At 47.2% G+C, this 19140-nt stretch overlaps 1 long non-coding RNA gene across 1 annotated transcript; it reads left to right on the top strand.

The window, feature by feature from the left end:
• Positions 1 to 10985: 10985 nt before the first annotated feature.
• Positions 10986 to 18474, top strand: LOC119512011. The gene is made up of 3 exons (XR_005212307.1): positions 10986 to 11081; positions 17550 to 17750; positions 18324 to 18474. It is a non-coding gene; the product is annotated as an uncharacterized LOC119512011 (long non-coding RNA).
• The last annotated feature ends 666 nt before the right edge of the window (positions 18475 to 19140 follow it).

The raw sequence follows: 19140 nt of genomic DNA on the forward strand, positions 1-19140 counted from the left end.
ACCCCGAAGTCCAGCCCTGGGGCCAGAGCGCCCGCGCCCGCGTCTCAGCTCTGCACAAGCTGAGTCAATTTGGGCAAATGAGTGAAAGTCTGTGCCTCAGTCTACCTGCCCCCTGGAATGATAGCAATGGCGACAACCACCTCATAAGCCTGCTGTGAAGACTAAATGAGTTATAAATGTGACATGCCTAGAAGGGCACCGAGCACGGCAAGAGCTCAGGAACATCAACCTCTTAGTTCCCCTGTGTGGCGCCTGGCACACGCGTGGTGCTCCTGACTCTGTTTCCCCAAGGGATTCCCGACGGGATACCAAGAGTTAGGAAGAGGAACCCGGCAGAGCCAGGGTGGGCCCAGGGCTAAGGCTCCTTAAGCCCAAAGAGAGGCACACTTGCTCACTCGGCAGCCCCCGAGCTGAAGTCAGACTCCTCAGTGCCCTCTACCAGGTCCACGGGCTCAGACGGGCCATGCACGAACACACAGACAGACACACAGACACACATACAGACACACAGACACACAATGACATGCACAGAGACAGACACATTGACACACATGCAGACACACTGACACACACAGACACACAGACATACATGCAGACACACACTCACACAGACACACACACAAACACAGACACACAGACACATGCAGACAGACACACACATACACAGGACGCCAACCTTGGGTGGCCCAGCCACCAGCCCCGAGCCCCTCCTCACGTCTCCAGTGACCCCTGGCCACTTCCGGCCCATCCTCACAGGCGGGCTCCTCCTGCACCTTCCTTGGCCTATGAGCCACTTCCACACCCTCAGTCCCCAAGGCCAAGGCCAGAGGAGGGAGAGCAGGCCCTGGGTATAAGCCAGCATTTCTTAAACTCCTCCCGCCCATGAACACTCTTGTTTTTTCCTCTCAATCCTCCTGGGTCAGAATTCAGAACGTCGGGCGCCGACAGCTCCCTTGCCAGTCCCGAAGCTTACAGCTCCATCTTTGCTCTCATCTTCTCTCCTGGGGCCAGAATAAAACCCTCAGTGACAATGAGAGTAATAACCCTACATTAATAATAACAGCAGACACTGACATGGCACTTATAACGTGCTTTTCATGTGTTAACTCTTTTTAATCCTTCTAGCAATCTTCTGAGGTGAGTACTATTATCATCAACCCATTTTACAGATAGGGAAACTGAATCAAGAAGCAGTGGTAACTTGCCCCAAGGTCTCACTGTTAATAAGAGGCAGCCAGTCTGGCCCCAAAGGCTGCCTGATACTTCACTCTGGCCTTGAAAATCTGTAGTGTCCGTACTCCACATACGTAGTTCAAAACAAACCAGGACTGACTCATAAAAGGATGGGAGGGAACACAGCCGACCTCTGATGGTTCTTCTGAAGACTACCTGAACACTTTACAAAAACTCAAAACCTTCCTACATGCTGTTTCTTCTTTCCCTGCTTTGCTGGGGTCCCAAGCGTGGGTTTGCTCTGTCCAGCAGGTAATCCAAGCATTGCTTCTCCACCCTCTACCTGAAAGACCAGGGTTAGCCCAGCCTGGGATTGTTGCTGCCCCTTGGAGCCAAGGAAGGTGTTTCTTGGCTGGAAGGGGAGTAACTTTGGCCCAACCTCCTGTCATGTATGGGAAGACAGCTGCAAAATGTGGGCCTGTGCCTCTCCCTCAGCCACGGAGGAGGGCTGCCTGGTGTTAACTAAGGAGACTGCTCTGGAAAATGAAGGCACCGGCCCCATGTGTCAAGGAGGGGCATGGGTGAAGGCTGGCCTTAGGGCCCTGTGTTGGGGTTCTCCAGAGAAACAGAACTGACAAGATGTGTGTGTGTGTGTGTATCTATATATACACACACACACATATATACACACTACTCAGTGCCTGGAAGAGAGTCCGACTAAGCCAGGAAGGGGCCTGTGATGGGTAATTTCATGTGTCAACCTGGCGAGGTTATGGTGTCTGGTCATTTGGTCCAGTGAGAACTGGCCCGGTTGTTATTGTGAGGGTATTTCATGGACGGATTTAAATCATTAGTCTGTTGACTGCATCTATGACTGGTTAATCTACAATCAACAAAGGAGATCCCCTTCAGCAATAACAGGAGTGTCCTCCTCGAATCAGCTGGAGGCCTGAAAGCGAGAATTGAAGATTTCAGCAGTCAGAAAGAAGAATTGCTATCTCTATTTCAGGCAGCCCGCTTCTCCTGAGGAATTCAGCATCGCCTTCATCGGATTTCCAACTTGCTGCCTGCCCTGTAGAATTCGGACTTGCCAATCCCCATGATTCACGTTATAAATCTTTTAATATTCATATATATTTATGTATGTATGTTTTTATATATATATGTGTCACTTAGGCACAGGGCAGGGACAGTGCTGTATTCCTGTCTGTATCCCCCTTCCCCGAATGCACCATGGCCCCATTGCCCAGCCCAAAGTCTTATGGTTCACGGGCTCTCCACAGGTGTTTGCTGTTGAAAGGGCTGGAAAGGAGGGAACCTGAGAGGCTAATCTAACCCAGCGGTTCTCCAAGAAGAGTGTCTTGAAAATTTGAGGGGCAATTTTCTTTGCTGCCAAATGTCCTGCAGTGCATGGGGCAGTTCTGTGCTGTGAAGAATCATTCATTCTCTATCCCACCTGTGTCTTTTCAGCATTTCTCCAGACATCCATGTATTGAAAGCTCTGGCTGGAGTTTTCTGAGTCCTAGAACATCTAAATCCACATTACCTTTAAACACAAAGTATTTTTTTTAATTAAATTCAGTTTTATTGAAATACATTCACACACCATACAATCATCCATGATATACAATCCACTGTCCACAGTATGATAACATAGTTATGCGTTCATCACCACAATCTATCTCTGAACATTTTCCTTACATCAGAAAGAACCACAACAAGAATAAAAAATAAAAGTGAAAAAAAAAACACCCAAATCATCCCCCCATCCCACCCCATTTGTCCTTTAGTTTTTGTCCCCATTCCTCCACTCATCCATACACTAGATAAAGGGGGTCTGATCCACAAGGTCTTCACAATCACACTGTCACCCCTTGTACTCTACATTATTATATAATTGTCTTCAGGAGTCCAGACTGCTGGGTTGGAGTTTGGTAGTTTCAGGTATTTACTTCTAGCTATTCCAATACATTAAAGCCTAAGAGGTGTTATCTATATAGTGCATAAGAATGTCCACCAGAGTGACCTCTCGACTCCATTTGGAATCTCTCAGCCACTGAAACTATTTCGTCTCATTTTGCATCCCCCTTTTGGTCAAGAAGATACTCTCAGTCCCACGATGCCAGGTCCACATTCATCCCCGGGAGTCATAATCTGCATTGCCAGGGAGATTTACACCCCTGGGAGTCAGGTCCCACGTAGGGGGGAGGGCAGCGAGTTCACCTGCCGAGATGGCTCAGTTAGAGAGAGAGAGGGCCACATCTGAGCAACAAAGAGGTACTCAGGGGGAGACTCTTAGGCACCATTAGATACAACTTTAGACTCTCCTTTGAAACACAAAGTATTTTTGCATGGTTTTAATATATATTGAATTTTCCAGAAATACAACCACTGTGAACATTGAGGGGAAGGTGTACGTTATTTCAATCAGCATTTTACTAAAAGTTGTTCATGGCTTTGGAAAATCACATCATTGATGACAGCCCCTCTCCTGGTATTAGAATCACCAAGACAATAACACATCAATATCAGTCTGTGTAGATATTGCTTTCACAGTGATTCTAAATAGAGAGCCAAACATCTCTCATTATGTCTTTTGATGCAGTGGTGTTGGGCATTTAAATATTAAATATATGATTGAATGTGTATGCATGTATATATTTGCATATATGTGTGTAAATTGCTTTCCTGTTATTTCTCCTTTTGTCTTATTATTAAGGCATTAAATTGGTTTTTGAAATTTGTGTGTGGGTAGTTCATATTTTTATGAATTTCATTCCATGATGATAAAGGGGGTGTCACAAACTATTTGTTACACCAGGAGGATGTGGAATCTGATGAACCCAGAGTCAATCCATCCCTATCTCTTCCACTTTGGTCCCAGCTGACCCTGATGAAGCAAACCTGTATATATTTTAAAGCTTTCAGGATTGGAAGTTTTTACCAGTCCCCACAGCAACTCATTTATTAAAGTATTGAGGTTGCCGGGTGCTTGTGGTGTGAATGAATCATCTTTTCAATCTCTAGCAGAGATGTAGTGTGCTTGGGACCATGTTAAATCTCAGTCCCTTTGAAGCTATTTTTCTTGCCTTGGAAAGGACCTTGGGGGAGTGAGAAGGTGGGTGGTAGGAGTCTAGCTACAATAACCAGAACTGAGAAGAAAGGGGGAGGTCTGCAGAAAGGGCAGATTTGCAGAGAGGACCTGGGTTTTCGGCCCTGCCTGTGCACTAACCTGTGCATGTCTCTGGGCCTCACGCCCAAAATGAGGTGTCTGGGCTGGGTCCATGGAGCCCTGCAATCTGTGATTCTGCAATTGATTCTTTGGTTCTGCAGTGTGGCCCATGAGGGGCACAGCAGTTAAAGAGCAAGTGCTGTAAAAGCGGAGAGTCTGGGCTCCAAATCCTGGTATCTCCTAGCTGGGTGACCTTGGCAAGTTATTTAACTCATCTAAAGCCCAGTGTCCCTGCCTTAGAGCACCGACCCCACTGGTGACTGTGCACACTGAATAAGGCAAATGGAGACATGCTCCTGGCACCTGAGAAATGTCACCATGGCAGTGCCCACTCCAGGGACTCCCTGCTTACTTGGCCCAGGTGCTTCTGGCACTTGAGAGGTGGCTCGACCTAAACCCACACTAAGCAGCCTTGTCTGACATTTCTGCTCTAAATGGCCAGCTCAGAACCAAAGCTGGAATCTTCTTCCACTCCAGGCCACAGAAGCCCAACCAACACTGCGTAAACCATCGGCTTTAGTCTGAAAGACACCTGGCTATTGAAAGAACAGGTTGATCTGAGCACATTGCTCATCTATGTAACAAATTGTGTTCTAATCCTACTGTGGGCTTAAAACTGTGCTAATCCTGGGGATTCGGTGGTGAGAACAACAGACATCTACCATCTGCAAAGTAGAGGGGTTGCTACTGTAGTCTGCTTGGCTACCAGAGGCGTGCAGAGTTTAACAATAATATCTGCATGACACTTAGGAGTTTTCAAGCAACTTTCATGACAAACCTGCACAGCGGCCTTATCACCTCTGTTATCAAGATAAGAAAACTGAGGCTCCAAGAGGTAGTATGTGTGGCCCAAAGTCTACCATCCAACTCATAAAAAGCAGGGCTGCAGCTTAGACCACAGCCAGTCTGGCACTGTTCCCACTAACCCACATTGCTTCTCCACACTGAATCAGGGGTCCATTAGTCAGGGTTCTCTAGGGAAACAGAACCGACAGGAGAGGTCTGTAAATATTATGAGATTTTATAAAATTGTCTCATGCAACAGTGGAGATGCACGAGTCCAAATTCCATAGGGCAGGCTGCAAGCTGAGAACTCCCATGAATTCCCCAGGAGAAGCCCGCTGGCTGAAGTAGAGATGAAAATTCTCTCTTCTGATTGCCGAAATCATCATTTCTCCTTTTAAAGCCTTTAACTGATTGGATGAAACATCGCTCTTTGCTGAAGGCAATCTCCTTTGTCGAGTGTGGCTATAATCAACCATAGATGCAATCAACTTAATGATGATTTAAGTCCATGAAATGTCCTCATAGTAACAATTAGGCCAGTGCTGACTTGTCCAAACAACTGGGCACCATTACCTGGCCAAGTTGACACATGAACCCAACCATCATGGGAGTTTGGATGACACCTGATCTCCTGACTCTGCCAATGAATAAAACACATTATTCCTAAATAAAACTGAGAGAGGCTTACCGTGGGGTTCTTGACCAAGCTAAATGTGGCTGGGATGGCGGATCTGGGAGTTGTGCCTCTACTGCCCACACCAGTTTGGCTCAGATGGTATCAGGAGGTGACTGGGTATCAGACAGAAATTAGAGGGTCCTGAAGAGCCAGAACAAACCCCAAGGCTGTGGCACTTTCAGGAAGCAAGTGGAACCAGTGCTAGTGCAGACTTATTTTGGTTTGCTCCAAGTAGAGGTTTTCTCTGTATCAGTGACCTCACCTATGCAATGGCAGGACACCTTCTCTGCCTGAAGGTGGGGGTGTGGTGAGGGGGATGAGTGGGTCTAGGTGGCCCCTCTCACTCCCAGAACCTCAATTAGGAGATTGACTCAGAACTTCTTCATGGCTGAGAGGTGCTAATTGGTTCACATGCTGTTTTCCAGGATGTGAGCTGAGAAGTTCTGGCTCTTCTGATGCAGCCTATTCCAGAATATTCCCTAAGGTTTTTCCATGATCCTGGAGCAGGACATGGTGGTAGTCATGGGGGGTGGAGGTGAGGAAGAGAGAGACGGTGGGAATGAGAGCTGGGCGTGGAAATTATAAATCTGTCAACTCCCAAATTTACTCAAGCTGTTGGCAGCAGACAATTCGGCGGGAAAACTACTAGAGATTTTTTTTTCACACACCTGTAAGCAGGTGTATGTGTTCATCCCTGATAGTATTACAGTGTAAGTCCTGGCAGTTCCCAGGGTCATAAGGAACAAATACAAGGACGTAGCTACCTCAGTTCAAGTGAGGAGAGACCATGTCCTCAGGAATCTCCAAACCCTTGCATTTAGTAACAGTTGGGTCTCCTACTACCATTTGCTCTTGTGCCTTCTTCTCTTCCTGGACTTACAAGGGGTTAAAGGTAAGGTGGCATAGAAAGACTTGATTGACAAAAAGTCTGTGTGTGTGTGTGTGTGTGTGTGTGTGTGCACGCAGGGGCTTGGAGAGTGAATAAGGTCGTGGGCACATTTTATCTGGCAAGTTGGGACTTTCCCAAGAATAAACATGTCCGGCCATGAGCAGGCCAGCCCTGCTCCTGGGAGAAGAGGGCTGGGTCTTTATTAATAGCCCAAGCATCTCAAGACCCTTTTTGCCTAAGCCATTTCCATTTGTGGTTCCAATGGGGTTTTGTTTTTGGTTCTCATGAGTTATTTTCTGCCCTCTGCTCTTTTGCAGTGGGTCAATTGGGGGAGCTGAGCAAGGGCCCTGACTGGCAGCAAGGATGGTCCTTCTGTAAGAGAGAAGGACCTAGGGGACGGGAGTGAGGCTTCCGTAGAAAGTCTCCACCATGCACCTTGTGATGACTCCAGGGTTATTGCTGCAGAAAACTGGGACTGACTGGAGCAAGCTAGGCTCTTAGAGAAAACCCAAGTGGGGATGCAGGGGAGGTGTTTCAAGGCTCACCCCTAAGGGAAGGGATAAATGTATTCCCTCTGTGCAAAATGATGGAACTCTGGGAAGGTTGCAACCTAGAGTTCCCAGAGTCGGCTGCCAAGGCCGTGAGTGCAGGCTCAGCTCTGCCTCATTTCTAGCTTCCTTCTTGCTGGGAGCCAACTTTTCCAATATTGACAAGAGGCTCAATTGTGCTGGTTTGTTCACAGCATCGAAACCAAATGCCTTATCAATTTTAGGTCAATGTTGTTAAGAAAGAGAGAGCGTGCTATGGTTTAATAACTGGCATTATTTGAGGAGGGTGGTGCTGTTCATCATGCTTGTCCCTCATTAGCCCTCAGGGATATTGGACAGATACATATGTTTATCAAGTGTTCTCCTGCTTTGACAAAAAAGAGACTGCAGCTGGCTGTTTGACTTCCAGGGAGAGATGTCTGCAGAGAAACGGGGCATGAAAGTCAGGAGAAAGGTCAACACTAGATTTGTAAATTGGGAGTGATTGATTCGCTAAGAGATGAAGCCTGAAGTTGCGAAAGTGCATGGACTTTTTGAGAAACAACATACAGGAAGTGAATATGACCAAGGATTAAACCTTGGGGAGGGAGTGGAGGAAAGAGGGAACCCAATCAAGAGTGAGAATCATGCCTAATTCAACGTTGAAGCTCTCAAATTAGCTCTGTACCTAGAATGTACTCAACAAACGATGCTGAAAGAAAACGGAAGGCAGGGACAGAGGGTTGGAGGAATATGGAAGGAATAAAGGAAGGAAAGATGGAAAGAAGGAAGCAATCAAAGCCATCAGAATGACAGGTGAACTAATATTTATCAATGTCTTCTCTATGCCATGCACTCTGCATACATCACTGTGCTAAATTCTCCCTCCTCCCCTGTAAGATAGAGGTAATTGTCCTCGTTTTACAGATGAAGACCCAGCAGTTGAAACACATTGTCCAGAAGTGCACAGGTAGTAAGTGGTAGAGATCAGATTAGACCCAGACAATTTCGCCACATTCCCTATAGGGGAAAAACCAGGTAGAGTTTCTCAGAGTGCAAGGGTAGAGAGAGTAGGCAGCTCAAAGGGGAAGCAAGAGCAAACAATCCTTTCCTTTTTCTTTTTTCAAAGATTGAGGAGACCTGAGCATTCCTTTAGATTGAGGGGATGGAGCCCAAAGACAGAAAGGAATTAAACACTCTGAGTAGAGTGGGACATTTAAGCCAACGTACTGCTCAGTCATGCTCCAGGTACTTCCAACGTAATTCTATGTTTCAAATGTTCAATTAGTATCTACTGTCTAGTGAAGAAACATCCGTAAACAAGCACAGTGCTAAATGCTATCAGGGTCCTATATCAGGGTGATATGGGCACACAAAAGGGGGAGCAGACTGGAGGGGAGCGGAGGGGATCAGGGAAGTCTGCAGAGACTGCTGGGCAGAACAGGTAGGGGATGGCATTTCGGGCAGTGAGAGCTGAATACCTGGAGGCCTGAAATGCGTGATCTGGGTAGAGCACCAGGTAGAACAGCCTACTCTAGAGGCTCACACAAGTGCAGGGCTCACCTTTCTCATATAACCAGAAGTCCAGAGGTGGAGAGCCCAGAGCTGCTGTGGCAGTTGAAACAGACCATTGGCGAACCAACTTCTATCCTCCTGGTCTGGAATCCTTAGCTCAAGACTTTTGTCCTCTAAGTCACAGATGGTTGCTGCAACTCCAAACATGGTGTCAGAGTTCCAGGCAGTAAAGGAGGAAGAAATGATGGCTAGTTCTTTGGCCATTTATTTTGGTGGGAAGCCCTCCTCTAAGACATCTGCCTACTTTGAATCAGCCAGAAAGGTATCACCTGGTAGCTTACTTGCAAGGGAAGGTGAGAATTTGAGAATTTGTCTTTCCACTCTCTGTAGTAGAGCAAGGCAAAGCAGAAGGGGTTTGCAGGGCATGTCGATCAAGCCTAACTATGGAATCCACCACAGGCTGTTTAGTCAGAAGAGTGGTCAGAAGATGTATTCAGGAGAAGGGGCTGGATGGGGTTGGAAGATGGGAATGGAACTCGGAAGGACCTTCTATCTCCAGGCTGGGCTTAAACTGCATCTAAGAGGCCAGGCCCTTGTGGCTACAGGAAGACTGTCAGTCCTCTAACTGGGATCCTGAATTTGGTCACTGGCAGGCAGGGTGAGAGTATCTCTCCAGAAGGGTCTACTAATTTCTCAGGAGAATCTCATGGATAAACATGTTTTCTTTCTTCCCCTCCATACCCTTTCTCTCTGCCATCCTTCCATCCACCCACCCATCCATCCATCCATCAATCTACCCAGAATCAAGTAAGCACTTGCTGTGTGTCACGTGCTGTGCTCAGCTTATTCTCTCCATCCCTCTCTCTCTCTGAAAGCTCCCCAGTCTGGGCCAAGAACTTTTCCAAACGTGGGAGCCTAAGGGTGAAGATTTATCTAAGGCAGTTGCTATTTCAGTCCAGAACTTGAAGCTAAAAATGTTCGAATGGAAAAAAAAAGTTTTAAAATATAGATGTGTATTTTTCTAAAACCCCATTAAGCTGTCAAGTGCCCTCACTGTGTGTTTCCTTTCTCATGGTTGCTAATCAGCAAGGTATGTGTGTGCCCCAAAACAGAGGAGTAGCAGGCCTCCTCCTTCCCCTCCTCCTCCTCCCTCTTCCCCTCCTCCCCTTGGCTCCATCTCCCTCTGCTGCTGCCAGTGCCGTTCTGTCCCTCAGCCCTGAGAACCAGGAGCTGGGCCTGCCCTCCCGGGGCAGATGCGAGAAGATGGAACGGCAGCCCCAGCCTTCGGGATGGTGCGCTCAACTGCCTGGGTTCAAATTCTGGCTGCAGCACTCACTAGAAGTGTAAGTTTGAGTGAATTTGCATTATTTACTCCTCATCTGTAAAAGAGGCTTGAGAATATTACCTCTACCTTAACATCATGGTAAGTTTCAATGAACTAAAAATGTAAAGCACTTAGGACGGTGCCCAGACTCATTGGAGACACTCTAAACACGAAGCCCATTATTCTTGCTTTAAGCGGAGGTGTTGTTACTGCCCACCTGCTCTCCGTTCCTTTAGCCACATTTTAAAAGTCTTAAATATAAGACAGATCTCAAGAACTCCTTATACACCCACTTAAATTTAAGAAGAAGATGGTGATGGTAGCACAACATCGTGAATGTAATTAATAGCACTGGATTGTATTCTTTAAAGTGGTTAAAATTGGAAACTTTGTGTTGCATCTATTTTCACAATAAAAATTTTTTTAATGAAAATTAAAATGTTAAAAAAGGAAAACATTATACATAATGAGAATGTTCACATATTCAATGTTGAGTATAGCTAGAAGTCAAGTAAGAAATTGAAATGTAGCTAGTTAAATCATAGTTCTCAATAAATACAATTTTTCATTTATTTAAGTAAGGTAACTATGTTTTCATGGAACTTTTGTAAGGAGAAAAATATGGAAAAGAAGTCCAAAGACATAACAAATCAATTGAACATGTAATTTCTGGTGTGGGCCAATATATATCCTTGCCGCATACTGATCGTTAAAATGTCTTATTTCTGTATTGGATTATAAATTAGTTGTTTCTAGTGGAAGCTGAGATTTCGTAACTGCATGTTTTGTACCAGATGTGGTTATGAAAGTAGTGGTTGCTTGGATTGAAGTCATTCAAAAGAAGAAAATAGAGAAGAGTAAGGGAATGTTCCTGAAAACGTCTCCATGGCAGATGCTCCTCGGGAACTTTCCCCTCTTGTTGGCTTCAGTCCTTCCATGGAAGCAGTTGCTGAGAGCAGGTAACTTGGAGAAGTTATTCAAGGGCTTTCCCCCATTAGCCAAGAGCAGACGTGGCAGGGGTCTTCTCCATTAGGGACGCGTAGCTGTGAGTCTCTGACCCCAGGCAGAGCTGGCAGAGCCCAGAGCCTGGGGATCGAGTCCACACCAGGTGGGAGATTTACAGGGCAGGGGTCTGATCCAGACTGCTAATAAGATGACATTTTAGACATATTTATAACAGCTAAGTGTTGGTGACCAGGGTGACAATTGTCTCTGGGTGTTTATTTCTCTATACCTCGCCTTTTAGTGCCATCATGGTCTGCTGTACTGAGATAGAACTCACCTAAAATTTCTTATAAGGATAGCAAAGTTAATGCCTGGCTATACTGAGCCATGAGAAGGCCCTATCTGGGCCAATATTATTATATTATGTGCCAAGTAGCTCTCCTGCATAAGTGCTATGATCCCAGACATAATTACATGGTTGAACTAATTTCATCTCCTTAATAACGACAGCACACCTCACACTTGTGCGTGGTGGCAAAGATCTTTGTTGTCAAAGACCTTTGATGAGTGTTTATTAATGTATATTTTTCTCCCTTATAATTATTCTGAAATATTTGCCTAAGGATGTTCTGTTTTAACCAGAACATAAGGTTCCCCAGAGAAGGAGCCCTGCTATTTGAAGTTTCTCTGCAGCATGTCCCCAGTATGCTGTGTGGTACACTATTGGTGCTTAATGAGTGCACGGTGGCCAGCCAGGGCATTGGCAGACCACCCACTCACACTTGGCTGCTGTGTGCCCAGCGCCGACCCTCACAGTGACAAAGTCTGGGTTATAGAGCCAGGAAAGACCTCTGGAGAGCATCTGGGATTCTGTCTAGCCCACTGTCCTCATTTTACTGAGACCCAGGGAGGTGAAGTTATTGCTAGTAAATATCTTTAAAAAGGAGCAATGAAAATAAATGTGCCACCAGACTGCCACCACCCTGCTCCACCTGCCCCTGGAGGGCAGCACCCTGGCCACCAAGCTAATAGGGTTGGGAGGATTACTAAAGCCCATTTCAGTGGAAAGAAGGGTGGGCTGTACATTAACTAAGGTGGGTCCAGGAATGTAAAAGAGAGCGAAGCTGCCATCATTTTACTTAAAAAAAAAAAAAAAATCGATGAACCAGCTTAGCTTTTAGGATAGTGTCCTCCAGGGAAGGTCCATTGTGTGGAGAAGCAGTGGAACCATCCAACAGCAGCGGCCCTCCCCAGAGATCCGAGCGGCTCTCCCAGGTCCACCAGGGGCTTCCAGGAGCCCAGTGAAACCAAGCCCCCTGCACGGGAGAGGGCCATGCAGAGAGGGGACACCTCAGGGGAACACCGTGCTGTTCCCTCAGCCCCTTGACCTTGGCACACAAACCCAGTTCACAGGGACCTGGGTCTGCCCTCTTTGGGGAAACCAGGCAGCAGTTTGGATCCAGCCTCCCAAAAGAGAAGCTGCTTCCTCCATTTGGGGTGTCCCTTGAAGTCTAATCACCTCTGCGGGACATCTTGATCATTCCAGGAGGACTCAACTCCGTGTCCACTGGCCACTGTTTGCTCCTGCAGCTCACTACTTCGCTCTGTCTCACCGCTTGCTCCTGTAGCTCACTGCTTCTCTCTGTCTCGGCTCACAGCCCTGGCAGTGACCCTCCCACTTCCCTCTGTCCCACCCACCACCTTCACTGCAGCCCACTTGCTGTTGACAGGGGTTATGGTGACTCTCTTGCTGGTTTCTGTTTATGCTCCCCTTGACTGATTTAGCTTTCCCCTGAGGCCCCAGGTCTAGGGCCCACCCATCTGCCCCTTACTCCCAGCCAGCCCACCAGAGTTGATGCATACAGGCCCCACCCACAGCCTACCCCACCAGCCCAGAGCAGCAGGAACAGCACAGGGTGGGTGTGTCGTCCGAGCTATTCCACTCAGTAGCTGGGGGACTGCAAGCAAGTTACTTTTCTTTTGCTTTTTGAATCAACTTTACTGTGATAGAACTTACATACAAAAGCACCCATTTTGAGTGTTCAGTTCAACACGTTTTGAAAAATATATATACATATATATACCCAAGCAAAACACCACCCCATCAAGATATAGAACATTTCTATCATTCCCCAAATCTCTCCCTCCCCCATGGCCACAGGAAACCACTGATCTGTTTTCTCTCACTATAAATTAGTTTGGCCTGTTTTAGAATTTTGTATACATGGAATCATACAATATGTACTCGTTGTGCCTGGCTTCTCTCTCTAAGCATGTTATTGAGATTCATCCGTGTTGTCATGTGTATCTGCAGTTTGTCCCTCTTTATTGCCAAGGAGTATTCCAGTGTATGCAAAGGCCTGAAATCTATATTCACCTGTAGATGGACATCTGTGCTTTATTTTCCAGTTTGGACTATTGCATGTCTTTGCGTGGATGTATGTTTTCATTTCCCTAAGATAAATATCGAGAAGGGGAATTGTTTAGTCAATGGTAAGGGTATGCTTAACTTAATAAAAACTGCCAAACTTCTCCAAAGTGGTTGTACCCTTTCACACTCCCACCATTGATATGTGAGAGTTCTAGTTACTCAACATCCTTGTCCACACTTGGTGTTGGCAGTCTTTTTCATTTTAGCCATTATAGTGGGATGTAGTGATAATTCTCTGCAGTTACAATGTGCATTTCCAAAGCAGTTATTGGAAATTAAGCATCTTTTCATGTGTATTCTTGGTCATTCATATATCAAGGAAGTTATTTTTAGCTTCTTTGAAGCTCAGTTTCTTGGTCTGCAGTGGGGATCAGCCTTCTTAGCCTCCTCAGAAATGTGATAACAGTGAAGATGAAAATGTTTTTAAACTCTGAAGATCAACACAGTGTAAGAGGATTCTATTTTTCCAAAGTGAGGAAGTCTTTATGTTAAGCAAGAGGCCCTGGGAGTATCCGCAAGATGGATTATTTCCCTCACTTTGTCATCCTCTCCAGTTCAAGAAAAGTCACTGACTCTCTCTCACCTGTGTTATGAAATCCAGACACCTCACTGTACGTGTGAACCTCTCTGGCAACACCTTTTCCACTCCGCCCTTTGCCAAGTCTCACCCGTCCAGTTTGTCTTCATCTCCTCAGTGAGTTAGCACTCCCCAGCAGCTGAGGGTCTGCCTTCCGTGCTCCTTTCCTGGCTTTGCACACATACTTCCCATTGACATGACCTGCCTCCCTGTTTCTCTTCTGTAAATCCATGGCCTTTCCTTTTTCAGAGCTCTGTTTCCAACCCACCACCTCCAGGAAGCCCTTTCATTTGCCTCCATTCAGTCCACTCTGTGTATCCCTTTAGCACCTAAATAGATGGACTCTGGCAGAGGGTCCTTCTCCTGAGCCCAACCAAACTCCAGTGAGTTCTGTGTTCCCTGGATGTCTCTGTCCGAGTGTCCCCCCGGCACCTCACACTCAATGTGTCCCCCCGAACCCCACACAATTCCCTTTCTTCCTTTGACTTCCCTGCTTCTGCTCATTCATGACCCTCTCCAAGTCACCAAGGCTTGAAATCCAGGCTGATCTAGGACTCCTCCTTTTTCCTAATCCCTTGTATCTCTTCAGTTACAAAGTCCTGCCAATTTTATGTCCACAGAACCTCGAATTCTTTTCCTCTCTTTCCTCCTTGCCGCCATAGCCCTGGTTCAGGTCCTCATCTCCCAAGGGCTGTTACTTGGCCTGTTTGTGACCAGACACTGCTGGCTGCCTACCCCACGGCCGTTCCCAACTGCTGCCTCCTTCTTACCACGAAAGAAGCAGAAAATCCAGATGCTTGCTTTCCCAGCCTCCTTTGCAGCCAGAGATGGCCATGTGACCTGGCTCTGGCCGATAAGATATCAGGGGAAGTAAAAGAAATATTTTCCTCCCTGCTCTCCTTACTTGCCCCTGTCCTCCGTGGCTTTTCTTGCTTTTCTTAATTCCCTCCCTCCCTTATCCCTTCTTGCCAATCCCATCCTGAGCACGTCTGCCAAATCATCTTTCTAAAATAGAGATCTGACCTCCTCTGAAATGTTCACCAACTCTATCAGATGCTGAAGAACATCTATGAACCTATAGGGCTGGCAATCGGGGCCCTGATTGATTTAGCTGTAATGTGTCATTCTCATTTTCTGCCTGGTGATTTGCTTTCATACCCCTATGCATGACCAAAAGGTGTTATATGCTTTCCCTGGATTTGTCTCATTATGTCCTATCTCTTTGCTTTTACTTAAGTTACTCCAGCATCAGGAACACATACTACACATGTAAATCTGTGTAGCATGCGTGTATCTATTCTGAAAAGCCCCAAATTCTCTCCACCTGTTATGCTCTCTCTCTCCTGAACTTCTTTCATGGATCTTACATTTGGCAATGTATTAGAATTAGTGGATGCTTGCCTTAGGTTCCTAGCATATAAGATTTTTTGGGTAGCACCTGTGTCTTATTCATCTTTACGGTCCCTGTAGAGCCTGGCCCAGTGCTGTGAACCTGAGAACTCTCTAACTGGTTGAGTGGATAGAGAATTGAAATCTCTCTGTATCTCTGTTTCATTGACAAACTTGAGCCATTTCCAGGGTAGGTGTGTTGGGTCTCCCTTTAAATAAAGTTTACTGTTTTAACAGCTCCTTTGGAATCTACATAAACTTTTCTCAGCCCTCAATTTCCACAGTTTCCACAAACATCTCTAGGTCAGTTATTGCAATGGGCATTTCAGAACGTAGTTGGTGATTATGGACAGAAAACAGAGCTTGGAGTGGGGATGTGGGGTGCCATGCTGGGCAGGGGTAAAAGCAGGGCTCCCACCCAGGAGATCAGACCACAAAGGTGGAGCCCGGGCTGCGGGGAGGAGGAAGGCTTCATTCAGTGAGAACCCAGAGTCATGGTGTTTCCCTGCTGGGACCAAGAAGCCTGAGGGTACAGCTTCAGGTTGGATTCCTCAGTCAGACATGGGGCTCTGGGCTCCAGAACCAGGATAACCTGGAAAAACAGGCTATGGAAGAACAGGAGAAGAGGCAGGCATCTGGCCAGGGACAGAGGAGAGCCACGTTCTGTGGCAGCTCAAACAGGCCACGGATATTGTCCTGTCCAACCTCCTCCTGCTGCAGATGACAAAACAGGCTTGGAGAGGCCTGGGCTAGCCCCAAGGCCTCTGATGCTGCTGCTCACTTGGATCAACAACGTGCCTCCTGCAAGATGGTCAGTCCCACAAGACTGAAGGCCGGCTGGGCAGGCCAAAAGACGGGGCAAGGAAGATCGCAAAGAAGTGTGACCAATGTCAGATCACTTCTTGGCCTCAGCTTGGGCAAAGTGCCTAGCACAGTCCTTGTCAAATGGAAGGTGTTCGTTCACCATTAATTCTCCCCCACTCTGAGTTGACCTTGCTCGGGAGGGCTGGCACTGTGCCCTGGCCGTGCACCGTGTGCTGGAGCGTTCTCAGCCTACACGCCTTCTGCTCCCTTCTCACCTTGTCCTGCTAAGAGGAGAGTGGTCAGAAGGGGGAGAATGGCTTTCACTGGCCTATTCTGTTACCCTGTTCGAGATGGCCCTTAGGAGCAGGTGCAAGGGGCAGCTGTCCTTCATGTGTGTGATCAGACACAAGAAGGCCAAGGCCCCAGATGACTTGCTCCTCCCGGGTGCCATGGAGTCTGAAATGCCACCTTTACAGATTCATAAAAGCAGAGGTGCTTATCACCTATGTTGTCCTCTAAAGCAAGGATTTATACGGCAGCATACACTACAGATGGGCCAAATTTGCCTCGACCTTCAATTAAAGATCAGGTGGATTCCAAAAATGACAGTGGTTGGGAAGAGGAAAAGTGAGGATGAGGGAAACCGAGACAAGCTTGCTTGGACTCACAACATGCCAAAGACTAACCCTCTCACTGCTGGGCCTGCCATTCCCCAGGTGCACCAATTTGACTTCCCCTTTGGTTCTGCTTCCTAAAAACAGTCATCACAAAAATAGCTAATATCTGTTGAACACTCAGTTGCCTGAGCTCACACAGCCCTAGGAAGTGAGGACTGTTATCATCCTCATTTCCAAGTCTCTTGCCCTAGATTTATAAGTTGTATATGACAGAGCCAAGGGTGGAGCTCCAATGGTCCTGCCCATCAGCCCTACTGACGTGCATTCACTCACTCATTCATTCCTTTACCAGACATTTACTGAGCCAGGTGCTGTGTCATGGATCTAAGGATAAATACTACGGAGCGCCTGTCCTCAGGAACTCACACGCTAGAGAGAGCAACCATTGCACATGCAGAGCTTACGCTCTATCATGATGAACACTACACTAGAGGCCTGAGCAAATGAATCACCTTGCCCTTGATGTATAAAGAACTCTTTGGAATGTGCCCTTCCTCATCCAATCCCAGCCTCGTTCCATCTTTTGCCTGCCTCCAAGATGCTGGCGTTAGTATTTGTGACTTCATCTGATATCATTCTGACATGTTTTTTCCTGTCCTTCTAGACTTGGCTGCCCTCCAGCTCCATTCAGCATTGGCTCCACAACTTCCTACAGCATCTGAGTGGGGTCGAGGACAGAGTCCTGCCCGCCAGCCTGGAGATCCACTTCTCCTCACAGCCCTCCCTCCAGCCAGCAATGAGTCCTTGGGAAAGAAACCAAATTTTAGGGGGTCTCACTTTCCTTTTTTTTGCTGTAAAAGAAAGGGTGAGATAAAATGCTCTTTGGGGTCCCTTTAACCTTTAGGCATGTTATGTAGCCAAGGAACGCAAATCCCTAACACGGCACCGGGAGGGAAGGGAAGGCGTGGGAGGTGTCAGGGCCCTGACCAGTTCAGATGGGCCCACTCTCTGCCCCCCTCCCCTGGACCTCATCCCCGCTGAGCTTACTTTGCTCCCCTGGCAGTGCCATTTCTCTCTGTGGGGCACCCTCTCACCAGTGCTCAAGCCCCTGGTTTCATCCTGGTTCCACCAACTCAGAATGGTTTCTGAGGTTTTCTTCACCCACGGCTGTTGCTCCCAAGGCAGGCCAGCCCAGGAGTCACCTGTGGAAGTGACTCCTTGGGGTCAAGACGGCCTTTCCTGCTGACAGATGATCACAGGAAGAGGGAGGCCTGCTGTGGCCCCCACGTCCACACTCGCCCTTTGTCCTGGACCCTGGGTTTATTGTTTAGGTGAAGCACCCTGGGAATGGGTGCTGGGTGCATTCTCTTGATAGAAAGGCATTTCAGGGGTGTTTTGGCTCAGGCTGTTCTCTCTCCCTCCCTCCCTCCCCAATCAGCCAGGAGGAGGAAGCTAACACCCAACCCTAAGCCACCAGCTCAGTGCCTTCTCCTGACAGAGCCCAGAGGACACAACCTTGGGAGAAGGAGACTTGTAGAGGAGAAGTGACTCGTCTCGGACCTGGTGCAGATCAGAAGCTCCTGTCTGCAGACACCAAGTCAGCACCTAGGGCCTTTCATCCCTGTCTTTTGTTTGTTGTTTGCCTTCTCACACCCAGCTCCAGGGAAGCCAGACTGAAATCTACCTGCCATCCCTTCTATGGGAGGCTTCCACAGCAGGTGAGGATTCTGAGCTGGGATCCTGGTGTGAAATTAATTGTTCTGCTCTGAATGATGCTGTCTGGAATGTTCCCAAACCTGAGTTCTGGGCTTTGCTTCCTTTGTGTTCCTGCCATTTGCTTTAGATCTGCTGCTATAAATGCCTTTTCTCTCAACTGAAGGAGCATGTGGATGAAGGCACAGATCTCTCCCAAATATCTAGGCTCCCTAATCAGTCAGAAGTAGGTGACCTGCCCAGGATCCCTGTCTTGCAGAGTCATCCTCCTGGAGAAGGAGCCAGTGCTGACCTTTGTATGATTCTTAAGCATTTATTGAGCATCTATTATGCCCAAAACACTGTAGAAGGCCCTCCTGCAACATAAAAATTATTTCCTTCAATAAATATTAACAATGCACTTACCATGTGCCAGGTGCAGAGAATGTGACTGTGAAAGGGGACTTGTCCTTGCTCTCTCAGAGCTTACATTCTAGTGGAATGTGAAACTGTGATAAAGATATGAACATATGCAAGTATGAAAAACATAAGTCCCCTATCCT

The sequence above is a fragment of the Choloepus didactylus genome, chromosome 17 (assembly GCF_015220235.1).
Source record: "Choloepus didactylus isolate mChoDid1 chromosome 17, mChoDid1.pri, whole genome shotgun sequence".
Taxonomy (NCBI): domain Eukaryota; kingdom Metazoa; phylum Chordata; class Mammalia; order Pilosa; family Megalonychidae; genus Choloepus; species Choloepus didactylus.